This window comes from Helicoverpa zea, chromosome 21, assembly GCF_022581195.2.
Source record: "Helicoverpa zea isolate HzStark_Cry1AcR chromosome 21, ilHelZeax1.1, whole genome shotgun sequence".
NCBI lineage: Eukaryota > Metazoa > Arthropoda > Insecta > Lepidoptera > Noctuidae > Helicoverpa > Helicoverpa zea.
In genome coordinates this window covers 10,811,713-10,832,108 of record NC_061472.1, presented here as the reverse complement: position 1 = coordinate 10,832,108, position 20,396 = coordinate 10,811,713, and the positions used below count along the sequence as shown (strand labels likewise).

The 20,396-nt window shown below is 34.6% G+C and overlaps 1 protein-coding gene across 3 annotated transcripts in view; it reads right to left on the bottom strand.

Annotated features, from left to right (window-relative positions):
- The window catches only part of LOC124640951 (inverted formin-2), a 112,307-nt gene that overhangs the window by 88,812 nt on the left and 3,099 nt on the right, over positions 1 to 20,396 (bottom strand). For all 3 annotated transcript variants that reach the window (XM_047178932.1, XM_047178933.1, XM_047178934.1), the window contains exon 2: positions 8,518 to 8,691. The gene's annotated coding sequence lies outside the window, so the exon portion shown is untranslated. The remainder of the gene's footprint in view (positions 1 to 8,517; positions 8,692 to 20,396) is intronic.

The following is a 20,396-nucleotide window of genomic DNA, read 5'->3' as shown; positions in this document are numbered from 1 at the left end:
AATTATTTTTATACATAACCAAAACATTTGCATAAAGGTGACTAAACTGTTGTCCGCAACGGGAAATTATTTTATAGGCCGTAAAAGATTTTTTTAAATTGATACAACCTTAATAGGAATTGGCCAAAATAATCTGCTTAAAATATCGTAAAAAATATCGTATTACATAATATAACTGATGGATCTATGCAAAGTATGTTTTTTATCAAGATTCATAATTAAAATGTGTGGATTTATGCAAATTGATTGTGCTTAGAGTTTTTAATCATATTTAAACGGTTAAATCACTTTCGACTTAAAAAGCCAATTAACTAGAAGTCAATAATCCTTTCAAATAATTATTAGGAGCTTAGTTTATTCGTAATTATTTATTTTTCTGAGTTTTTGCTTGAAGATCTGGTTCATATGCAAATTAGAAAACGATAGGACGAGTTCAATATGCGTTGTAAAGTAAAATCATCTTTGCCTGTTTAAAACTAATTTAATAGTCAATAAGTACGAATAAGTAAAGTACATACTTACATGGTAATGACAAGTTTTTTTTATGGGTAGGTAATCATCAAATGATCGCTGTGGATGCAGCGTAAGGGAGTGTCAGACTCTTACTGACTAAAACCCATCATGTCCCTTCTTAAGCTCCTAATGTACCAAGGCTGTGGTAACTCTTTCAAACAATCCCCCAGCCCTGGCAGGTTTTGGCCCTGGTGGGCTCCAAATTAAAAGATATAGGCGAGCAATGCACGAGAAATGCCTGCACACAACTATTATAGTAGAAGGAACTAAGTTCAAAACACCATAAACCCATACATAAGATATGTCTATCCATAATATTAGTCCCATAACATAAAAAAATATCTTCACTATAAACACATTCTATGGTAAAAATACCCTTAGAATCCCTTCCTAATCCTTTGTAACGGAAACGAAGAACGTTTGGGTAGGTCAGGATTAAAATCTATTTACTTTTTGAAATATTGTAGAGAATAGTCTCATATTTTGTAGGGTTTAAGTATCAATATAATAAATTATTATATTTCTTTTTTCTTTGATCATAAACTTTTGACATCGTACTTACTTACAGTATTTTTTTTCTAATATTATAAATCTGTAGAGTTTGTTTGCTTGAACGCGATAAGCTCAGAAACTATTTGAATAAAAAAAATGTTGCAACGTAGTCCATTTTTCAAAGAATATACTCTATTTTTTTATCCGTGTGCGCGAATTAGTTTTCACATGTCAGCGTGACACCTCGGCATTAGCTGTATGCCGAGGTGTCACGCTTAGTTAGAGATATTTTGGATCAACTAGGGAATGAGAATAAAGGATATTGTTTATATTTGTGACAAAAGGGGATAGAGCAAAAGGATACTTATACCAATAATAATCAAACAATTATTTTTTTCATTTTAACAGAAATGTTTCCATTCAAGTAAATACGTAAGCTATTAATAATATTCCCAGACCACAATACAGGGTCTAAAAATACTCACAAACTGACAGTTGTCGGAACTCCTAGTGATAAATCAGTTCTAATGTGGTCATGACCAGTTTCCCTCACTTATAGGAGAAGTATTACCAAATATGTAGGCTTTTATACATGATTAGGTGATATACCTGTTTTTAAGATGAAGGTAAAATGTGGCAGCGTGGTGTCTATTTGTGGGAAGATAATTATCGGAAGTATTAGGAAATTCATATATCTAATGGAAGTATTTTTGCCACAACAGTACCGCCATCATCTGCCAAACCTTTTCATAACTGTGTTGGGGCTGGTTTTCAGTTTTCTTCTTCTTCCTGACCCGATCCCAATTGTTTTTTGAATGCGCAATATGTTTTCCGCACCCATTCCCCCCTTTCACTCGTCATAGTAACATTCAGACCCTTCTAATTTATTTATGTGAAGCTTATTCAGAGCATCCATCTTTTCTTCGGTATTTCTGTCTTTTGATCCATCGGCTCACAGTCTAACCGGATTCCAATATCCAAGCTTCCTTCACTAAAATGATTGTAAGACCATTTTTCAACCAGAGAACCAGCGAGAACCAAACCCTAAAATTATTTCACTAAATACTGAAAAGCTCATAAGCTAGAATTTTTACCCTGTTACAATGAGTAATGTGGTGAATAGGTAGATCAGTGACCCTGTTACCAGGCCAAGCCCACCACCATCTAAGAGACCAAAAAATTAAGTACATAGTACCTCTTAAATATTAAAAATAACTACAGCATATGGTCAAAGTAGCCAACTGAGTCAGTAACTACCGTCCCACGCGACTCGACTGTATCAGCGTATAATTTCTAAGAACTGCCTGACTGATGCCACAAAAATGTTTATTTATAACTTAGACGTGACTTAGTGCTTAACCGCCTGAATAACAGTGAACTTGCGGGAAGTTAGTGTCTGGATTTTAAGTAATGTGATGTCATGGGAATTTGTTAAGCTATTTAAACTACATATATCATCTGCCTAGCCTTTTCCCATTTATATTGGGGTCGGCTTCCTGTCTAACTGTACGTAGCTGAATACCAGTGTCTTACATAAAGCGAATGCTTATCTGACCTCTTCAACCTAGTTACCTGGGCAACTCAATACCATGTGGTAAGTCTGTCAGAAAATCTGGCTTCTCCTATCTCATAGCCACAAAAAACTATTATTTATTTTCTTTTTACTTAAATGACTATCTAAGTACTACAAACTAACAAGCCACAGAAACACCTATTAGTTAGCAGTTAAACTGTGGTTAAAGCTCAAACTGTTAACACAAATTACAATCGTCCCACACCACAGAACTGCATGTTAAAATGCATACGTCATCTTTAGGCGCCAGTATTATGCCTACCCAGATGTTGAACCAATCATCATCTGCCTAGCCTTTTCCCAATTGCGTTGGGGTCGGCTTCCAGTCTTACCGGATACAGATGTTGAACCAATGTTGGTGGCAATACTAGTCCTTCATGGCTTCTCTAAATAGCAGTTGGTGATTGGCTCAAAACTCATTATTATTAATTTTAGGTCAAGGTCAAAGGTCATATTTTATTATGTCCCAGTTCCCTAAAAACGTAAAGGCATTCATAAAATTAATTTATGTATTGATATGTCATAAAATATTACCACCACTGTTTCGCCCCACTTTCCTGTATTAAAAAAAAAACCATTATATTTTTCCTTTACTACGTAATGTCAATAAAATTAATTATTGCTCGTTTTAGGTCAAGGTCACAAGTGTACCAGTTAATAACTCCAACAGTACAATAACGTTGAATGTTTTATTAATTTCATGGTAAACAGTCCCAAAAGCATGTCATAATTGTTACTCCTGTATCAAATAGCTAAAGAAATAAACTCCCTATCTGTACGGTGTAATGCGGTGGGGGTTGCAGAGTTTGTTGAATGATAGAATGTTTCACTAAAATAAAGTTTATTGTACTGATCCACAATAACTTCTTAAATGTTAAAATGTTAGTAAAACTATGTTAAATGGAATGTTAGAAATGTTGCAATGAATGCACCCGAATATCGCGGTTACCCGATGCGCACTGAAACTCTGTTACAATTTTAATACTAATGAAGTAACTGCGTAAGTCGCGTAATGCTGAGCAAGGTGTTCGGTGTCATTGCACCGAACACTATCACTAAATTACATTTTAATATCCTCAATTTTATTTCGAATCATATTATTCGTCTATTAAAAAAAAAAAAAAAACTATTTAAACTCTCCAGTTATGGACATTAAAGTATCCTATGAAGTAACTTACAATTTATTTATATATTTGATATCCTCAACCAAAATATAAGACCCATATAAGGTTCTCAACCTCTGCCTACCATATAAAAAAATCACTTATTCACAATAATCTGACATCACAATTTAGGCGCCACGCATGACGTAGCCGATAATATTCAGTAAACCATTGTTTTCCTTAACGCACGCCCGCGAAGTCCTCATCATTTTATTATTACTCATAACACTATTATTACTCATTATTATTTATTATTACAACTCATTTCGGGTCAAGGTCAAAGTGTATTTACAACTTCGCTTTTCATGGTCGCCGTGTCGTGTAAAATGTATGTAGGGTTTTTTTTTTCAGTTCCGTATTTTTTAAGGCGTTTTGTCAATATTGACTCAGAATAATAAAACAGAAGTCCCTTAAGGATCATTTATGGGACAACTACAATTTTTTTAAACAGTTTGCTGGCACCATAGACATAATATTAGTAAACAGGACTGCGCATATAAACCCAAAAAACGAGCCGAGTGAAACAGTTAGTACGGAGGCTGTCTGTCCCTTTCTAATAGGGTGACTATGAGATTAAGCTATGTGAGACAAATCCGAATTTGCTAAGATTATTAAACACAGATTAGTATTGAAGTTTTAACTTACGCAGTTTGTGACCTTAAGATACTAATAAAGGCTTTTAATAATTAGCGGAAATTAGCAGTATAAAAGCAGGAAGATTCGAAGTGAAGACTGTTTTTTTTTGTATTTCTACTTCATATATAGACTGCTGAGCCATTTATGTCGTCTTTCTTCATTTTTTGGGAAGCTATAACAATAGTACAACAGTTTTAAAATCCATCACCCATATTTTGACTCGTTACAAGAATTCATGGGCACCCTAGTTGTTTGGTTTACGAAAATGTTATTATTAGCTAACCTGTGGAACGATATATTGCAACCACCATAGGATTCACTTTTGCAAGTAGAAACGCAACACTTTTTCACCATTTTAATAGTTTAAATTGATTTAATACAAAAAAATATAAACAAAATTTTAAATGCTGATTACGCGCCAAGAATGTTCAGGGTTACCACTAGAAAATAAAAAAAAGCAAAATAAAAATTTATGTTGTTTATGTTTTAATAATAAATACGAATAAATTAATGCGATTGTTATTAATTTGTTGACTTACAATTGTTAAAATAAGATAAAAATATAAGTGATTCAATTGTTTTTGGGAAGACAAAACTTTTGACCACAACATTTTTTTATGCTGGCAAGGTGTTAGAAAGAGACAAACAGCCTCCGTTCGAACTATCCCTCTCGGCTCGGATTTGCCTCTGTGTATTATGCAACCAATTTAGTACCTTATTGCGTTAGAATAGAGTTCATTTTCGTAAATATATATTTTGAGCGTGCGCAATCTTGTTTAGTAATATTATATCTATGGCTGGCACAGTGTAGATTGTTTTTTTTTTGTAAAATATGGTCTATATCTGTAGCCTATTTAACAAGAACAATAGTGCTTTTGTTTTAACCAAAGATAAACTAACCTTCCTTAACACAATTCATATTAATACCACCTGTCCCATCCAAGAAGACAATTAAAAATTATTATATCAAATCAAAGTAAAATAAACACGAGTGTTCAGCGTGCGCTTAAGGTCGAGTTCCAATAGCAATGACCTGTTTCGCCTTTTATAGGAGCGGTTGCGAAACGACACCTTAACATTCCCGTCAACAGATGTTCGGTTATGAAGGTTGCTGCCTACTGGCTGTGCCTTGTCTCTGAAGGTAGGCAGTATAGGAAGTAATCATTATCTCTCTACTTGATTCGAAAGATTTCGATTGGGTATGACGAAAAAATTCAGAACAAAATTCAGGGGGAATAAAAAGAATATAAGTCCAGGGTAAAGTTTTTACAGTAGAACTATAGCAAAAGTCAAAAGCGGTAGTAAAATGTTTAATATAATATTTTTTATGTAGAACATAAATTCAAAGCAGGATCTAACACCTATCAAAATAATGGTTCCACTTATCTCCTGTCTGCTACTGCGTTGACCACAAAATCTGGCATTATGCCAAAGAAAACGGATAATCTGCATACTTGATAAAATTATGTAAAATAAAACAAAAGAGACGAAATCAGGAAAGGTCAGTAAAACCAGTGCGGAATCAAAAAGGCAAATGTTTTTGTAGGTATTTGGTACGAGACTGCAAATCAGCGAAGATTTTTAAGATGATTGCCCCAGATACCGTAGGTGTTCACAATTCAACTATGTCAATGACAATAATACCATTTTCACGCTTCGTTATGCAGAAGCCATTTATTAGGCGATAGACAATTTCTTAACAACGCTTAATATGCGCCACTCAATCATGATTACTGGAGAGGCGCCAATGTCACAGTCTAAGATATCCAACTGATAAACAAACGCAAAAGACCCAGTTAAACAAACATAGACGTGGAATGAATGAAGCAACACTAATACTGAACAGAAAAAACAGATGGACATTGTTTAAGGGTATGTATGTATTGTATGGGTATATCAAAAACTAAGGATCCTGCTCATGCCAGGATTGTTATTGAGTTCCAAGTTTTGCAGATTTGATAAAACACTGAGGATTAGCTTACTAAACCAGGTCAGATGCTATAAAGTAGAGAATTCCTAAAACGTTTATACCCCTTGGGGAAAGTCTTTCCTTTCAGACTGCAAAGCGTTAGGTAGAGCAATCTTCAATATCTGACTTAAAGATCCTTTTAGTTTTACACTTTTAGAAAACTGCTATGTCCATTATGAAAGAAGTTACGGCTAGGCAAAGAGGTAGATAATGTTAAAAGCTGTAGTATAGCTTACCTAAAATATCTTCCATTGCGTATAAAGTGGATATTCAGTACATATCTACAGATAAATGTGCAGCCAGTCAGAAAGCAATAAGTCAATTAGTTTAATACTGTACGTTACTTCACTCGTTGCCAATTTGTATAAAACTAACTTGAGTTATGGTATGGTTTAAACCATAACCTTATTGTGGAGTCAAGAAGTTTTATTAAATACCTGCAATCATTTAGCATTTGCAACCATAAAAACGAATTTTGTACCAGCATTGAGCAAAAACATCAATGGCAAATCTCTATGGTATCTCTTTATGGTAACATTACTGGCCATGACTTTATCATAAGATCTTGACTGCTGCTTACGCTATCCCATAAGTCCAACCACCTGTTTTATCAACCTTCACACAGTCACTAACACCATTTAAATGCCTTCTGCAAATTAATGGGAACAGGGTCACCATCCTCATCGGGCATATTATTGGCTACCTTCTGGTGAGGCTTTTAAAGTCAAATTCAAATCATTTATTTCATTTAAACCTAGAACTTCATCATCTTCCGAGCCTTTTTCCTCAACTACGTTGGGGTCGGCTTCCAGTCTATCCGGATGTAGCTGTGTACCACAATCTTACAAGGAGCGACTGCCCTATCTGACCTCATCAACCCAGTTACCCAGGCAAACCCCATACTCCTTGGTAGGACCGGTTGTCAAACTTACTGGCTTCTGACGACCCGTAAAGCCTCCTATCTAAATACCATTCGAAAGGTCGTAATATCTTTATCGCTTTAAGCTCATGCTTTGCACCACCACAACCGATCAGCGTGTTAACCGGCTTCAATTGTGCAATGCCAATCAATCGGAGACGTGTAATTGATTGTGAAGAGGCGACAGTCAGCCATTATGTTTCTACTGTTATTATATTGATATATGAGCGTTTATAAATAGATCATTTCATTGTAAACGATAAAAGTTTCCATTTCTTGGTAAATATCTCCTTGGAATTATGGCTTAGAGGAATTGCGTTGGAGTAACTGAAGGAAGATGTATATTGATAGTTCGCATTTAACTGTTTAGGCAAAGCGCCACATATTATAATATAACATCAAAAAACATTAAATATGATGATTACCGTTACAAACAAAAAAGCCGCCTCTTAAACTCCCTTTAATAAAACATATTATTTTCTAACAAAACATGACACCAATCAAAACGTAATAAAATAACAAGAAATCATCGAAAACTGTTCACCAGTTTCCATAAACATGGAATATGAAACGCATATCGCCCACATGGCAGTAAGTCATGAGCATTAGGATGACCTACATGCAGACAGTTTCTATTGACACACATACATAACATACAACCTCTCTACAGGGCTTGTCACTGACGGGTCAAACATTATTATTATTAGTATTCAAGAATACTTGTACATAAGTGCGTATCGTAATTTCTGCCTCCATACGTCCTAATTTCACACTCTTCAAATTGATATAAATCAATTTTCTAACCCTGAAATTAATTATCTAGAGTTACGTATTGTAAGTTCTGCGTTGCAGAATGTTGTTGAGTACTAGCAATCGTTTATGATGATAAGAAAACAATAAACTGTTATTAATGTATAAATATATCCATTTACTTTGTAATTTAAATAGATATGGGTCTCATAATTGAGCCCTGGGGCATGCCATCCCGGGATTATATTTCCAATTGAAAACAATAAATGTTATTTATTTTACCATATGTTTTCGATATCGTAATATCCATAATTAAACCATCCTTGACTACACATGCATGCCAAAACTCTTAAATATGTTAAAACATGATTTAATATTGTGCTTAAAACAATCAAAAGCCTTGGTAAAATCAGTAATAAATCTATGCTCCAGCTTTCTTATGCGAAATAGCTTTTCATTCTTGTGCTCTTATCACTATGTATATAAAAGGTTTATTACTTACCAATATAAAAATATCCGATAAACATTTACACTTGAACACGACACTGTCACAAGCACTCACTTAATATAATTAATTAGTAAACAATTCGTTATAGTTTGTAAATAGTCACGGCATTTTCGCAACGCCGTCGTCGGTTCAACTGGAACGCGTCACTGGGCATAAGTTTTTGTAAACCTGTAACAAAATTACAAGAAATGAATCATACGATACTTCACTTTGATCGAAACATTTAACATAATTACGTGGACTTTTATAAAAAGAAGTTTAAAGGTTGTAAAATACATAATAAAGTAAATTTTTCACAAGGAATCCATTGATGAGACAGTTATTCTAGTTATAGTGCTTATAAACCTGAAATAATGAACAACTGAAATTTTGTTAGACATGATAAAAACTAAGAACAAACTCGATGTTGATTCTGACTCACAATATCGGAAAATATTACACACAAAATAAAAATCGTCATATTCAACCAATTACCTCTAAAAACTAAGAATAAGAATAAGACAAAATACTCTAGCAAAGAGTGGAGACTCGACCTCTTTTCCCGCACTGAGCTGACCTAGAGATTAGAGACGATTAGCGCTATTTGTACTGCCTACTTCGGCTAAACGTAGGCCTAAAGCTGTTTGGTCGAGTGGGTTTTACGTTAGGTTATTGACTAATATTGGTTATTGACGTTAGGTACTGTCATTTGATTTACACAGTTTCTTCAAATAACTTTACTCTCATGCAGTACGGGTATCTCTCTTATTAATGATTCTTTTGGCCCACTATACAAAATCCCAAAACCAGCTAAATCATGCATTTCATTTCTTTTAGAGTTTCATTTATTAATTTTCAAACTCAAACGACCACTTTACGATCAAAAACAAAACACAAACAGAAATGCATACAAAGCTGAATCTATATGCAAATCCTTTGTTTTATCGAACCCACGACCCCTCGAGAGTCCATAAGGAATGACTAAGTCGATTCTTATCAAATCCTGGCTATTAATAGCTGCACTTCTGAGAGCGGTCTGAACAAAGAGTCTGCTAGTTAGTCCTTATTTATCATCTGTGGTAATGCGTGCACAGATAGCGTATGCTTCGTTAAAATTATTCTGTGTTCGTTTGCTGAATATTCATTAAAATACTGCAATAAAATCAACATAGCTTCTGCACTACAAAATGATAAAATTCTATGATATAACGTAAACATTATGGAGCTATGGTAACTTTAGATTAGCATAATTTTTCAAGTATTTTCGAAAGTTGTTCCAAAAACATGGGATTTATTTTATGGGATTACTTATCGCGTGCGATTTCGTATTTTGCAATTAAATTATGTTTTATGGCAAGCATTTATTACGTTATTAATAACTTTTAGTAATCACTTGTATAATATAACCCTGAAAGGGTTTGAAGTTACGTTTGTGTCCTAAAAATGTTTTTCTCATAATCACAAACAATAAATCCCTTCGCCTCTTCTCATACGTACATAGAAGGAATAAGCGTTAATCACCACACTTGCAAAAATCGGATTGACGTTTTCAGAATCAAAGTCCAGGTATCCTCAAGATAATTTCCTTCAGTACTGTGTCCAAGATTAAGCATATCATTATATATAATATAGAACATAATTGTAACTTAGAAAGAGTTAGATCATCATCTTCCTGCCCGTATCGTAATTTTATCCGTGTAAAATTGTTTTAACTAAAATTCTACGTCACCTTCAATGACATTATTAGAGTACTCTAAAAGGCAGGCAAATTAGATGGCCGTGCTACTATTCTTCACCAAATCCATTCAACCAAATAAAACACAAATTTCTATGAAAACTGCGCCTAGTACCGGAAAGTACGGTGATGTGAGGCGCCCGCGCAGTCGGAGGCTGGGCGCGGCTGCCCACGCGTCACCTTGGCCAGCGAATGTCGCCGACAGGTTCCTAGCCGATGGACGGACGCGTTCAATGTGCTGCGGAATAGGTTCAATAGAATACGACCTATTTCGTGAGAGAGTTGAAATCTTTTAACTAGCTTTATTTAGATGGAGAAGATACAGAGGAGTATTTGAGCGTAAATAATTTTGAGAAAGATGACACCGTTGAAAACGTTTTCGTCTTGAAACTACATATTTACTATCTGACCACCCTAAAGAAGGTAAGATATGACATCGATTCTTTTAAAATACAGTTGTTCTGCTGCAGTTTAGTGTAAAAGCTATGCTGATAAATAGAAAGGTAATTCTAAACAAGAGACGAGGAAATTCTAAGCATAATTCATTTAAATACACCTAACATGTTCTGGAACCGCGTACTTGGGCTATAGTCTATTTATCGCAATATCTACTGATTACTCAAAACGCTTGTGAATTTCTGCTGCTCAATTTATTAGCCTGTCTACCTAATTATTCCAAGAAAAAGCTGACTCTACAAACAAGCCGACATCTCTCGCCCTCCTTCCTCCAGAAACAGTCATGACAAACAGACAAACACACAAACTCACAAACAAACCTAAATTCAACAGTGTGACCTCTCGTTAGCTAACACCATAAATACGAGTATCTTGTGTTTACCGTACAAATTACCATAGAAATTAACGTGTTTTCTCAAAACAAATAAGGTAGAGCTGATATTTTTAAGATGTGGCAACTTTTTTATTTATGTTGTAGACTTTAATTATGAGTTGTCTTCGAGTGTACTATCAGTAGAAATATTTTACTGATTAATTCTTAAAACTAAACTAATAGATGTCTGTATGTAGAATCTAGTAACCATAGACCCGGGCCAATTTTTCAGAATTATATCACTTCTTTGCAACTGTCGTATGCATAAAAAATGACAAATAATATAATTTTTACAGCAATTTTTTTAATGTATAAATCCGGAAATCACATCGAGAATTGAATAAATAAATAATCTTCCCATATCTTTATCCAGAAATTACGTTCATTCTATACATCAATTTAATTTCACAAAACGCCATGCATATATCAATTACCTACGAATCAATCATGTCGATCATGGGGAATTACGGGCTATGGCTCAAGGCCTCGTGGCCGAGAATTAAGTTATTATTCACGTAATTGCTTGTGTTACTGCTGTTTTGTATTATTTACTGTATTGATTGGTAGCGTTTATAGGAAACTACTGAGTATATAATTTTTGTAATGTATAAAAAGTCTTTAGTTTCCGCCCGCTGTTTCACTCACATACCGAGAAATTCCAAGATAAAAAACCGGCCAAGTGCGAGTCGGACTCGTGCACGAAGGGTTCCGTAAATTACAGTTAAATCAACCTATCTCAAAAACTATAAGAGATACTTTGATCAAACCAAAAATCATTGAAAGAGTTAATTAGCATGCATCACCTCTATTTTTTTTAGAATTTTATACCCCGTAGTTATAAAAATAGAGGGGGGGGGGACATACTTTTTACGACTTTGAGAGCTGATATCTCAAAAACCGTTCACTTTAAGAAAAATGTTTTTTAGAAAACTTTATATCATTTTAAAAGACCTTTCCATTGATACCCCACACGGGTATGTACATCGAAAAAAAAAATTTCATCCCTCAGTTACATGTATGGGGGGCCCCACCCCCAATTCTTTTTTTTACTATTTAGTGTCATATTTTTGTAGCGGTTCATACAACACATATTCCCATCAAATTTCATCACTGTAGTACTTATAGTTTCCGAGTAAATCGGCTGTGACAGACGGACAGACGGACAGACGGACAGACGGACATGACGAAACTATAAGGGTTCCGTTTTTGCCATTTTGGCTACGGAACCCTAAAAACCGTTTAAAAATAACCTACGTGTTATGAAAAAGCTTATGTATTACTTTCAAACTTCTTCAAAATCTGTTGACCTATTAAGGCGTGATTGATGATTAAACTTCAACCCACAAACATTCAAATATTAGCAGGATTATTGGCTACTAGATATCTTTTTAACCACATAAGTTTTCTGTGAAGTGTTGAAGTTTTCTGTCCAGTCAAACTAACTTCGCAGTAATGATGTTATTTTGACATTTCGTCATTATCTATTTGACCTCACAGTCAAGGCACTGAGGCCCTAATTACCTCTTGACTGAATTTCAGGCCATTTCTATTGTCAAACATCCACAAATGACAGCCAAGACCAACGGCCTCACAGGTTTTTCAAGGCACAGACTAATACAACCTTATATATGTCCAGCGGTTTCACCCGCATCCCGTGGGAACTACTTCCCGTACTGGGATAAAAAGCCGATAAGTAGCCTATAGCCTTCCTCAATAAATGGGCTATCTAACACTGAAAGAAATTTTCAAATCGGACCAGTAGTTCCTGAGATTAGCGCGTTCAAACAAACAAACAAACAAACTCTTCAGCTTTATAATATTAGGATAGATACACATAAAAACAAATGAATGATAACCAAGACCGATACAATGGAATACATTGGACATTCAATGCACGCCAGGTATTGTGTCTTTTATCGTCATGACAGGTACCTAGTGACGTCACTATTGTTATAAACTAGGACGCCTTAGCAACTAATGATGAAGGATCTTTAGCACATAATGAGTGTCAGACAACAGATGTTAAGGTTTCTATTATATGTGCAGCAAGCAACACCTAAGGAAATTATAAATAATCTTGTAAATAAAACAAAACATATCGTTTTGAAAATAGCAACAAATTGTTATCAAACAGACATCTGTGTAGCTGGTAAGACTATACATCACTGCATCATATTTCTAGCCACAATATTAGGAAGTGGTGAAAGGCTTTTTTTAAAGCAGTAACAAACCAATAGCTAATGACAATCAAGAAAACGAAAATTGTAAAAATACAAGAATTATTTGCAGGTATATGTACCAACCTAAGAAGCCCTAGAGGCTTAAAGATCCGCTTAACGGCCTCTGGCATACATTTGTAACGACTGTCATCGAGTTAGCACCCGGAGACATACTAAGCCTACACAATCTGATACCATCCCGGGAATCAAACCCACTGTCTCTTAAAAGAACAACCTTTCTTAGAAACACACAAAGACCATGATGTGCCTTACCTACCATGTAACTATACAAAAAGACTGAAAAGCCATTGAAAACAATAAAGACTGAACATTAACTTCACATCAGACAATATTATTTAATACTTGTCCAGTTGAGAGTCTGAGGTCGGTTGAACCTCGGCCGATTAGTCACAGGCTGCCTCATGGCCGATCACCATATAGGATCAGAGACTACACAACATTCAACTATAGACTTTAAGTTTAAAGCAATAGAGTTGATTTTGCTTTGTGCAAAAGGTCGCTGGAACTCTGTTTTATTAGTTGCAATATGTTTTAAAAGGGACGAATTGGTTCAGAATATTATAGTCTTATGTTCTAAGTTTCTTATTCTGAGGAGGTATTTAAACATTTTATGATCTGATCTTCTTATTTGATAAAATAATCGTTATATCTAATAGAGTTATCGATATTCTTCATTATATTAATCCTAACAGGCAGTAAGCTAGAATGACGCATCTTAGCTGACAGACTGAGGACAATCTTGGTAAAACTGGATGCAAAATGCGGTTTTATAAATTAATACGACATGCTCACGATGTTTGATAAAAATATCAGCTCAGCTTTTCAAATACCTATTTACCTTTATTATATTTTGTTGTAAATAGAGATTTCACCTTTACCACCAAACCACCGAACCAAATAGAATGAGAACTTTTGACGATTAAAAGCAAACAAAGTAGTTTAAACCCACAAAACATACACTGAGAGCGAAATTTTGCAAAATGATAACTTAATGCTTTGGGATCACGAAGATCTGACCAACCATCACCAAAATCATAATAAAAGTCAAAACTTTAAGTGAAAAATCTCAAGAACTAAATCAATTAACAAAAAAGTCCATGGCAGTGCTTACACTTAAGTGTTTAATGAACACTATAAATTCTACACGGATATCGCAGATTAAGGAAATGGTCATTTAAGTGTTAATGAGCACATGACTGGACTGATTAATTAATCGTATGCAAGACTAGTACCTAAACTTAATGAACTTGGCAAAGAATATGCTGTGCTCACGGATGTTATCGAAGCAAGTGCAGTATGACAAACAACAACAAAAAACAAAGGTACTACAGATTCAAGCAACCAAAAAAGATTCAATCAAGTTAGTTACAAATTGCTAAGTGTGTCAATAAGCTTCTTAGGGTTCCGTACCCGAAGGGTAAAACGGGACCCTATTGTTTTCGCTCCTCTGTCCGTCCGTCCGTCCGTCCGTCACCAGGCTGTCTCATGAGCCGTGATAGTTAGAGAGTGGAAATTTTCACATATGATGTATTTCTGTTGCCACCATAACAACAAATACTGAAAACTAGAATAAACTAAATATTTTAGGAGGATCCCATACAACAAACGTAATTTTAAATAATGGTACGGAACCCTTCGTGCGCGAGTCCGACTCGCACTTAGCCGGTTTTTTTTTATTTATTTATTTCAAAAACCTCATCCTGTTTTAAGATTAAGAACAATTGTTTAGAAAACATCCTAAAAGCGAACCACCTGTTATGATTAATAATAATCGAACCTTATTGATAATCCTAGTGTTAAACAACACCAAATTCAATGCCCAGGAGAATTTCGATGGTTGTATTGTCTCTCTCCTTTGGTATTTTCTTCAATATCAACTGAAGACATCACATTACAATCGACAGGTACTTTAACTTCATCTTTCATTCAAACGGCATTGGCAGTTTGCCCAGCTGATGTCAAGAGATAATTGTCTATTGCAATGCTTAGGGGTCATGTTCGCAAGTACGTAAAGGGAAGACTATGTTACAATGATAATGCAAGTAGATTCATGTTCACCTTGGGTAGGTTAGCAAGGGTCTTTCTGCACTTATTAATTTTATTTGGGATCGGCACAGCATGTCTTCTTGTCTTTTCTAACTGACATCATCTCACATGTAACATCTCAATCTAACCATATCGTCTTCTAAACAGTCCATGGATTGTTGCTCAAAATATTATTGAGTAAAATTAGGTGTGGCAAAACTGGTCAAAAACTGTTTTTTTCTCTCTTATACTGCAGTAAAATTGCTAATTTTCAACACAAACATCATAAACATTTACTCCCACCATAGCCTTTGGCTGATCCGGTTGGCAAGCAATCTCATTAAGTTTTAATTTGAAATGTATTGTTATAGAGGAAAGTGATTCATGTGAAGTGGCGTCAGTAACTTATGCTGGACTTTCACTGTTTAGTGATCATGTCTCTAGGAATCAAGCTGCTGATGTTGATAGTAAAGTCGTAGACACACTTGATCAGACTGTGGTCTCAACAGTAGTTCTGTCTACAGAAGTAAATCTGTCAGATACCTTATTTAAAATGTGTGTATGAAGGGTAGAAATACAACTCGAAGTTTATGCATATAAATTCCAAAAATATCCAGTTTAGAGTTAAGTAGGTGTAAATCATGATTTTTTGCAATTTTAGTAGTCTTATTAATCTTAGTATGTATACAGTGAGATTTTCAGTGTCACTTTAAAATAGAGTGCAACTTTTTAGTTTTTATTTTAGACTCTAACACGCATGCCAGATTCTAATCATAGCTATTGTATACTCATCTTAATACTGTATCTTAATTAAGCTACCAAAACAGCGGCATATTCATATTATTTGATATATTTATCACCGTCTCATCGATCATAAAGTTTATCACCGATTTCTAACGGTGATTAATTAAGTGAAAGAAATGGCGTGATGAACACCTTCATTAGAAAACTGAATTAGTATAATCATCAGTTTTAATACCTCTAATTTAACTTTATTGCGAGAAAAAGATTTATTGGTTTTCAATTTTATACTTTTCCAGTTAATGATTTTCGTCACACATCAAACAGATTTCACAAGTTATAAATCTTACCACTTCGCGCACCTAGATAAAAATTTGCCTACAGCCTTCCTCGATAATTGGGTTATCCAACAATGTTGTTTGACTGTTTTTTCAAATGGCACATATAGTATCTACACTAAAAACCTCAAATGTTTGGTAACTCTAGCAATAAAATCTTCACCTTCATAATATTGGTACATCTTAAAGATCTGATCGCCATACAAAATCATCCAATGACCTAGCAACAAAAGAATTCGTTCACAAATCAATAACATGCGGAAGGATCAAATTATAAGCAACCTGTCTGTCTGTCCGTGCCGTACCATCAATCAAACACGTCGACACTGACAATATTGTCGAATTTCCTTCCACTAGGCAAGGAGCTGACCTTAACATTTGCTTCATGTTTAATGGCTTAATATCAAGAGCAAATATATTGATTTCATTCAATTATTGTTGTGGTAATTTTTAAATTGAATTACTGCTAATGATTGTTATTTTTGTAAACTGTGTCATTGGTTTTGTATGTCTTGGGTACGGTTTTCAAATCGAGCTTATTCAATTCATGTGCTTTGGGATTAAAATAATAATTAGTTAAAGTAGAAGTATTTAGGGGATTAAATATATAGAATGAAGTAGTGAATACTTTTACAGCACAAAAATAACCTTATTTAATTTATCGAGTCACTTTTTCCTTTGGTCTTCGAAAATTCTGTTACATACATATATTCATGAAAGGTGACACATTACGGTCGAGCTCCCGGTCTACACAGAACAATGCGTCCATTTTATTACATCAATACGTCGAAGCATCATTCAAAAACACCATTATAAATTCACATCAGGTGTCAAGCACTGCCGTCCATATTAATGGCATAAGCCATCATTCAAAATTCAACCTTATGCCCAACAAATACAGTCTGAAATGTAACTGTTGGGTGCTATGTGTAACTTTCAGGGGTTTTCAGTGAAAACATGACGTTGTTTTGTCTGAAACACACAATCAGCTGTTTGCGTCCAAAGTTCGATGTAAGCGGAGTTTTCGTAAGTCACTTATTATTGGTCCTCGAGGTGGATTTATCATATTAAATCTTGAAGACAATGGGTCTTTATCGATGAAAAACCGACAGGTATAAATAGAATTGCCAAATATTTTATTTGAACATAATAATACTGCACTTGAAAAAAAATTCAAGATTTATTCAGCCAAATTCAAAAACACAAAAAAATGTGAACGCTCCTGCATTCAAAACACATGATTACAAAAACCCAAACTGCAAATGCGATATGCATTCCTCCATGCCACTTCCCCAAATTCATTCCTTCATAATTTATTTTTAAACCACCCAGACAGTTAAATTATACTTAAGTTTTCATTCCAAAAGCATTTTTATTCGAACAGCGTCCTACGATAACGGACTAGAGATTAAAATCGGTTGTTAATTGTGTGTGACAGTTGAATCGGCGCCATATTGGATCCAGGAAGCGTGTGTCACGCCGCCATGTCAAAATAGAAACAGTTATGCCGCGAAATTGGGTGAACCCGTGACGCAGACGGAATTAGGGGGATTAATTAGTCCCAATAACGTTTAACTGTTATATTTTTTAACATATTCAAATACCAATCCTCCGTTTAAGTGTTTAAAAAAAGAAAAGCGGTTACAAACTTTTTTGTTGAACTTAACTTTTTCAAAACGCGCGCATTGTTTGAATTGAAAAAAACTTGAATGACTGGCAGTTGAAATCAAACAAAACCATTTTTTACATAACAATGTTAAACATTATTAATCAAAGCTTGTTCTTATAGAATTTTGACACCATCATTCTTAGAATAGGCGCCATAAATCATGGGAGCTTACATCAAAATTCCTGACGCAGTCTAGACGAGTTACTACAAAAACATACCAAAAAGAATGCTACTGAAACCCATAAAAAAATTGACGAACATCAAAGCACTAAAATGTTACAACGGGCCATAAAGTGGCATAAGATGGCGCCACAATGTTACGAAAGGGAACGTAAAAAGGTGCAGTTATTACGAAGTTATTAAGCATAATTATGGTGAAAATTAATCTCTTGGTGAATTCGTTATCTTTGATCTATTTCCTGACGAGGAAGTGGTCGAGACTTCGCGACCGAAATGTCTGACTCTTTTTAGCTTCGGTCACCTTCCGCGCATTTTCCGGCTTTCCATGTATTCTAAATTCGTGTGGAATTTTAACTAGGCGTATGAAGAAAACAACAAACTGTCCGTGGTTTTTGAAAGGTTTAGATAAAAATGCTAAGACGGGTAACTTTTCAATGCACCTCATTAGAATATAATTATGCGATTTATAATAATTTTACCTACAGGCAAATAGGCGTTGTCGCAGTATTAATAACTTCCCTGTCTCATGAGTCATATGTGATACACACCTATTGTTTAACTATTGTGTCTGCTTCGTCAGTGAAGTGGTTAAACTCATAAATTACTACAGATTGTACTTGAAACTCAAATATAAAAACCTAAACACAAGAATCTGCTATCTTCTTTACACAACAAATAAAAATGCATTGTAATAACACTTCAAAATTGCGTGATGATGAGGTGAAAATAATCACACAAGCAACAAAATGTGGTAAACAATGCTAACTACAAACCAGGCTAGACCAGTATCAGGCAATAAGTAAATAATGGATTATTAAGATGTAGAAAACTAGATAAAACACAAGATACCGAGCGTGATATTAACATATCTAAGATAACACATTATCTTGTGGGCGTGATTATGTAATTGCTACAATCTCATGTAGTTAGTTATGCACTGGGTATTAAGTACATTTTATTCATGAATGCAATGCGTATGATATCCGCGACGAGAAAACTGACAATATTGTGAATGAAGAAACTTAAAACGCTCTTCAGCTAAAGCGAAGCGTTATTAGAACCCTTGACCATTGGTCTCTTGACATCTTGCCTCTTGCCAAATGGGTGTCTCATTAATGTAAATAATATTAAAAGGTAAGCAAAATAGAAGAATAAGGTACCTTAAATCAGTGAAGGACCAAAATAGTTATCGTACAAAATATGATGTGGGACGTAGGATTGTAGGTACTGATGTAAAAACGGAACCAGTAAGTTTGACCAGTACAGAAATAACACGAATTTAAATAATTTGCGACAGTGCAGGAATAGTATCAGACTGGCTTATCCACCACCCACAGAACTTATTAAGTTACAGACTTGCTGACTTGAGTCTACAGCTTGTTAAGACGATACGTTTTAATACCCAGCAATATTTCGTAATATTTCTACCTATACCTTTATACTCAACACGACAGTTAATTAGTATTCTATGTCCCATCAATTTCTTAAGACTAAGGATAACTTCTTCACATTCTACTGAAGATTCCACAGTCGTTTTCTTACACTTTATTCGCCAAAGTTGACCTTGGACTTATACTTCATGTTGAATACTAATCTCCCGACAAATTCTTGGAAATTCACCTCAGCTTGAACGTGATTTAAATTTATGTCCATGCGATATACTTCCTTTATAACCACTCTATCTAGACTAGATTCGAGTTAGTCTATATGATAATCATCACTGAAATTATTTCGTGCTAGACCACTTTAGGAATTCATAATGACAGCTAAGATTGTATTATCTTTATTATCATATTTTATCACGAATATACTAACACCCACGCTTATTATTGTAATAGGTGGTGGCTGATCTATAAATTTATCATTATTTTAATATGATCCTGCCGATAGCTGGACAGTCGCGATTTATTGTTTCTTAGAAGTCTAGCCAGATTATGATAGCGCGAATTTGAATCGATTTCGTCATCGTCCAATTCATTTTATTTAAATTCCTTTATCGATTAGGTGATTTAAATATGATATAATCGTTTTGAAATGGTATTTCAATTTTTTCCGTTATAATTTCCGCATTGTTTAAATGACAGAAATATTGGATTTCAAAAATTCCAAGAAGAATAAAAAATACGAGTGTTGCACT